General features: G+C 39.6%; 1 pseudogene; it reads left to right on the forward strand.

Moving 5' to 3' along the window:
* Nucleotides 1–5,795: 5,795 nt before the first annotated feature.
* On the forward strand, nucleotides 5,796–6,050 carry LOC144380960 (small nuclear ribonucleoprotein F pseudogene; annotated as a pseudogene).
* Nucleotides 6,051–6,836: the final 786 nt, after the last annotated feature.

Consider the following 6,836-nt stretch of genomic DNA (forward strand, 5'->3'; position numbering starts at 1 on the left):
TTTCTCAAAACTAGCTTCCGGGGGTTGCTGGGAGGTGGATCATTGGGTAGAATATGGATTACCTACCTACATTTCAGCACTAATTACTGGTAACAGTTTACAGATTTTTTTTCCTGTGGCCTTACCCAAACTTCTACTTTCATTCCCTATAGATAGTTTTACCCAGGGAAAATCAGAAATCAGAGAATGTGAAAGCTGGAAGCAACTTCAGGGCTCATGTGAGATACTTCATGATTAGTGGTTTAGATTCTTAATGAGAATTGAAAGAAACATGAGCACACTCCCTGAGAGCATGCACATTAAAACATATATGCAGAACTTCTTAGATCCCAGAAAAAGAATCTGGGTGTCTTGGGCTTGTAAGATTATTGAGATGAAGGGACCTGCTCAAGACCACAGAACAAGTTGATGGAGTTGGGGCTCAAACCTAAAGTCAGGGGAAGTCCTAGCTACCTGAGATTATTACCTAAGGCCCTGCTCCTGTACAGTTGCCATGGTGGCCTTAAAAGGAAGATATGGTCTATGGACCAAACAGTCATGAGGTTATTCCCTATTCAAATATTCTGTTCCATGTAGTGTTGATTCCCAGCAATTGTATCAATGTCTTTGTTGACTGGACTCCAGGATCATTTGTTGTTTAGAGTATCCAACAATTCATTGTTAATACAGTGCACATTGATTGCAAAGAGAAAAGGCAAATTTTACCAAAGATGTGGGATTTCATGAGGTTGATGGAAGTGATGTTAGAAAACTGCTTAAAATCACACAAGCTAAGACTTTTGATAAACGAGGCCCTGGTGGAGTTAGACTTATTGACGGCTGAGAGGAGAGAAGGACATGGAGACTGTGTAGCTAAGCACTCCAAAAGAGAATATTTGGATATGAACATGTCTAAGAGAATCCCCTGGGGAAACCAATGAAGCCCTCACACATTTTTATTAAGTGATCCACTTTATGGTCATTTAAACATCAAATGAAATATGGTATATGCTGAAGTACAGTTTTGATGGAAAGTTACACCAAAATCTGCAGGTTTTAATTTCTTAAATCCTATGGAAACTTTCTTTTCAATTACTGTACAATTTTGCTCCCTGTTTTAAGTGAGCTCACTTTAGATTGCTGTTTTTTTTTCTTTTTACCCATTATTCTTAGATAATGAGTGTGTCCTTTACTTCATTCTAACTTCAAGAAGCAGAAACCTCTTTTATGTATTGATTTTTAATTTCATTTTTCTGATCCCGAAAAACAAAGTTACTTGAGGACTGTCATTTTGCAAGTCTCCCTCTGGATTTTTTCAACCAGGTTCATAAATATAGAGTGTCAATAATGACCTCTGGGCAATAAAATTGTTGTGCTACAAATTGAGTAAATTTTGATTAACTGGGAAGAACTTTTCTGAAACTCCATGTGCAGTATAACTCAATATTGTTTTGAAAAATGAGAATGTCATTGAAACCAAAGGGCATAGACATGAAATAGATGAATTCTGGGTTATTTATTGAATGCCTCTCATAGATAGAATTTTATAAAGTCTTATGTGGTTTGAATAATTTGTAACTATACATGCTTCTGTTCCCAGACATTTTAATCATTAATGATGCTGCAGCATAAAACACCCTCCAAGACATTTTTACTCCCTTTGGTAATCTAAGAATGAATCTTTATATTTGGGTTTATCCAGAAGAATGGAATTACTGTTAATTTAAACAGTTGATCAGTTTCTTACTAAGACTTTACCATGGCAGTCAAATTCAGGGACTCATATATAGGCATCTCTTCTGCTTATTTAGCTGTCCAACATCTTTAAAAGTTTTTGCCCCAATATTTTTAAGGCTGAGTAACAATGTAACATAGGGTTATTGATAGGGTGACCATATAATTTATCATCTGAACTAGGGCAGTTTTGAGGGGGGCACTTTTAATAAGTGTACTGGGACAACAGCTGTAAATAAGGATTATCCCAGTACACGAGACATGTGCCCCCCGTACCTACTAATGGCCTGTTTGATCTTGTTGCTCAGGTGTCAGAGACTCCTGGCTCATTATTTACAAAGCCCCTCCACCCAAGATCCAGGTCGTGACTTATCAAAACACACTGCCCCTGGAGGCAGCTTCCCCGGGCGCCCACTGTACCCAGGAGAAGGCAAGCTCTGCGGTAGACGGTCAGACTGGGTCTAGCCCTCGGAACCCTCACCTCTACTTACTTCCTTGTCTTGTTGGTTGAATTCTCTTTAACAGATCAAGGCTGAAATGACATTCCAAGGATGAAAATGGGGGAAATCCCATCTAAGCACAGAACACTGAGCCGTGGTGTGTGTATGTGTTTGTGTGTGTGTGAGACAGAGAGAGAAAGATGATAATGATGAAATGGGGGACTAAAATGGAATCTTGTCGTGAGTTCTGCCCTCTTCCTGACTAATGGTGTGATCTTTAATCTCTTTGAGCCCCAGTTTCTCCATATGTAAAATGAAAATGATAGTAATCTCTACCTAACGTGGTTGTTATTAGATCTAACAGTTTGCCTACTATCCTTCACATCTAGTCTCCCCTTCTTCCTTTTAGTAATAGAATTTGTCAGGTTTTAATTGGGCACATGATCTCCAAACTAGCTGTTACATCTACCAGCTTTTCTTGTAGCTCTGGTGAAGGGGATGCATATAACTTCCTGATCACATCTTCACAAGGAAGCTGTGGCCCTCCCGTCCCTCCTTCCCCCTTTATTCTGGTGAGGAAATGGCAATAACCGGAACTGCTAGCCTGGACCCAGAGATGACACCTTCTGTCTGGTGGAGACAATCACTTCAATACTAACATATGAGAGAAAAATCAGTGTTGACCTCACTTAAGACTGTACTTGGGGGCGTAACTCATATGTAGTAGCTTTGAAAGCTCAATAGAGCTGGAGTCAAAAGGTGTGTGTAGTCCTGCTCCGTTGCTTGCGTGACCTTGAGCATCTCTAAATGTCACTTTTCTCATCTTAAAATATAAGTAGAAATAATACCTGAGAGGTAGGTGATATTAAATAATGAATAAATATACCATACTGTTACTACTTTTCTTTCTGAGTGAGGGTTCATCTCCATGAGTTTATTCATTCATTTGCAAAGACTTAAGGATCCAGACACTATCCAAGACATGGGGTTATCTAGCATTGCATAAGGCACTGAAAGTTTCCAAGCCTTCTGTGGACAGAGAATAAATAGACCAACAAGATGAGTGTTACAGTGATTATTAAACAAGATGATGTTCTACAGATTGAGTAGGAGGGCGTTATGGGAAATGGTCATAAAAGGAATCTGACATTTCTGTTGAGACTGAATAACTAAAGGAGCCAGTTTGTGAAGATTTGTGGGGAGAGGATTCCAGACAGAGAGAACACCTAGGGAAAATAACCTATGGTGAGACGAACAAAGCTTATTCAAAGATAAGAAAGAAAGCCAGTGTGGCTGGAGCAGAGTAAGTGGTGGATAGTAAGAGATCAAATCAGAGGTAGGAGAAACCAGATCATTTGCCCATATAGTTCAAAGAATTAATTCCAAGCATAATGAGAAGTCATTAGACGGTTTTCCATAGGAAAGATACAACAATAGCACTTCTGTTCAGACTTCCTCAGAGGCCAATACCATACCTAAGTGCAGGCAGCACTTGTGAAAACATAACCTATTAAAAGTCAAGCAGCTTCTTAAAATAGGGAGAAAGTTCTAACTACCAGTTATCCGAGAAAACACGGGGGTGTTACGAGGACAATGTTTATATCCAAGGCAGGCACCACTGCTGAGTCCTTTATTGTCATTATTTAAAGAGGTTAGTAGCTTAGAATTTTATGCCAGAAATGCCTGGCTTTGAATCTCAGTCTCTCTAACACCAGGTGTCTGACATTAGATAAGTCACTCCACCTCTTGGAATTTCATTTATTCTCGTAAGTAAAATATGAAAAATAACACTCATTTCAGCAATCTCATTATAAGGCTTCCGTGAGATATTACATGTGAAATAACTGATGCATTATAAGTACTCAACTTAAAAAAATGGTACATAAATTTAGTTTTTATATAGTCCTAGAATTCATTGAGATATCACTAGGCCAGTCCATTACTCCATAGAGGTACTGAGGTGGAGACTAAAGGCTTCAAGACTCTCCCTTGAGTCCCACAAAGCCCTGTTAAAATCCTCTTATATTTCCCCTGAGCCCACCTTCCCTTAGCACCCACACTGCCTGCCCCACCTCTGATACTCTCTGCCATACTATTACTCTCAGTGAGTTTAAAAACAAGTTTACTCTTGTTTTATGACATTCCACATGGCTATGCCTTGTTTGCACATTCAATAAAAAATAAAAGCTCCTTGAGAGAAGAGACAACTTATCATCCTTCACCTGTGTTTTCCAAAGTGCTTTAAAGTACAGAAGGTGCTTAACTAATGTATGTTTAATGAATGAAAGAATGAACAAAGAGATGAATAAGAGCATTGATTTGATTACCCTAGTCTCCTTCAATTTCCATCTACTGCATATCTTCTATTTGCCCTGGAATCCATTGTCCACCCTTCTCCATCCTGCCCCAGGAGGCCATATCAACATGCCTCTTGTTATCTGACTTCTGAAAGATTTGGCCAATGAGAGGCAGTGGCAGGAGACTGGAAGGTGGGCAAGAAAGTGAGGTCTGGACTAGGAAGTTCTCTTTATATAACTACTCTTTCTGAGTTTCTATAACTGTTCCATCTATCTAAGGCCTAGGAGTAGTGACTCTCTGCTGTTGCTAGCCCTGGGAATTTCCCTACTAGTTCCCCAAACCCTACCCACACCATTATAAGTAATACATTTTTAAAACTACCCTCAAATTACCCACTTTGGATCTGCCATCCCCCCACCCAAAGGACACTAATATATCTCATATATATGAACTTGGATAGATCTAAGTGTATCCTATTCTAGATTAGGACTTGGACTCTGTTTGTTTTAGAAGAGCAGATTCCACCACTCCCGTTGGTAAACTTCCATTGTTTCACAACCACACCAAATTGCTCCGAGCCTGCTATAACTTGGGCAAACAAATTAGGATGAAGCTGTCCATTGTCTCGAAGAACTAAACAAGTTATTCATAGGAATTACAGAACTTAGCAGACATGAGCCATTGCTGACAGTTAAATGTTTTTAAGAAGAGTAAAATAAAATGTCACTTCATGGAAGAAACTAAAAATACTTTTGAAAGTGTATATTGTGCATGAGTTTTTTTTCCTACTCTTAGTTGCCAGGCTGTGGGTGTTGAAAACTCTTCAGAAGATTTGGTCTGTCATGTTTAGATGGTAGATGGCAAAAGAAATTCTCTAAAAATTTTCAAGATGTTCATTCCATTGTCTCTTGTTTCAGTGTGAATTATAGAATGTTGGATCCAAAAATAATTTGTGCTGGTGCAGTGAAGACCACTTGGCAGCTCCCAGGGAGGACAGGTTACCTGTGGAATGGTGTCTCCAGACTACCCCTCCTGGCTCTCAGGCCACCACCTAGATCACTCCTGCAACTGATTCTCATGAACACAGGGCATTCTCTGTCAAATACAATCTTAGAAATGGCAAGGCAGGTTCAACAAATTGGAATTTTTATAGGAAAAGCAGTAAAATATTTTTCATTTGCAACATTAACATGTCCAAAGAAGAAAATTTTACAGATAAAAATAATACAGATAAATGAGAAAGTAAAAGGAGGATTTATGCCCAGCTGTAGCTACTCCAGTCACGAGGGACAGATGACAGCTGGGCTGGTGGTGAGTGGCCCACAACAGTTGCTTGTAGTTGAGATGAGTTTGCTCCTCAATCCCAAACCTTTCCTCAGGGGATTCACAGGAAAGCCAATATGGTGAAACTCAAGTGAGGAATGAAGTACAAAGGCTACCTACCTGGTATCTATAGATGGCTATATGAACATGCAGCTTGCAAACACAGAAGAATACATAGATGAAGCATTGTCTGGACATTTGGGTGAAGTTTTAATAAGGTATAATAATGTCCTTTGTATCAGGGATGTTGAAGAAGAGGAGAAGATGGGGAAATGAGAGAATAGCATCTTTTGTGAGGAATTTTTAAATATATATTTCTAGAAAAATAAATATTTTTTTTTTTTCTGAAGAAGGAGGAGGAGGAGGAAGAGGAGGAGGAGGGGAGGAGGAGGAGGAGGAAGAGATTGAAAGGCTTCTGATTGGTTGACCTGGTTCCACTGACACCACTAAACATCTATCTTCAGTTCCCTGATTTCACAACATGGAGCTTCTTGGACACTCCCAAGGAACATCTAGATATTCTGTGTAGTGAACAGCCCTTCACACTTTGCATGCCACTCACACCTTCCCAGCTTCCTGGCAGGATGGTATTCAGTGGTCTGTGACTTAGGTTGTTGAAGTTAATGACCTCAACCAAATGACCTCTTCCCAAGGCAAGCACTGCTTGAAGACCACAAACTCTCTTTGGTATTCATCATCCTGGGAATCACCTCCCAGAGTCTCTCTCCCCAGAAGGGAAGAGAGAGACCTTGTGTTTGGTCAGGTGGACCAAGTGCATGCAAAGTCTCTGCAGAGAAAGTAAGCAGCATCTACAATTGGCCATAAATCTCCCTTCTGTTTCCAGTTTTCAAACCAATTATTTTTCTGATTTATTCATTCAACAAAAGTTATAGGTATTGGATATACATCCTTGAACCAATCAAACAAATTTAACTCTCTCATTCTAAAGAAGGCAGTTAAGAGTAATAAACAAAAGAATGAACAAAACAACTACAAAAGTCCAATCATCTTCCTGTGCCCAATTGAAGCCAGGCCTTGGGCCACACCACTATTACAACCCCC

The sequence above is a fragment of the Halichoerus grypus genome, chromosome 2 (assembly GCF_964656455.1).
Source record: "Halichoerus grypus chromosome 2, mHalGry1.hap1.1, whole genome shotgun sequence".
NCBI lineage: Eukaryota > Metazoa > Chordata > Mammalia > Carnivora > Phocidae > Halichoerus > Halichoerus grypus.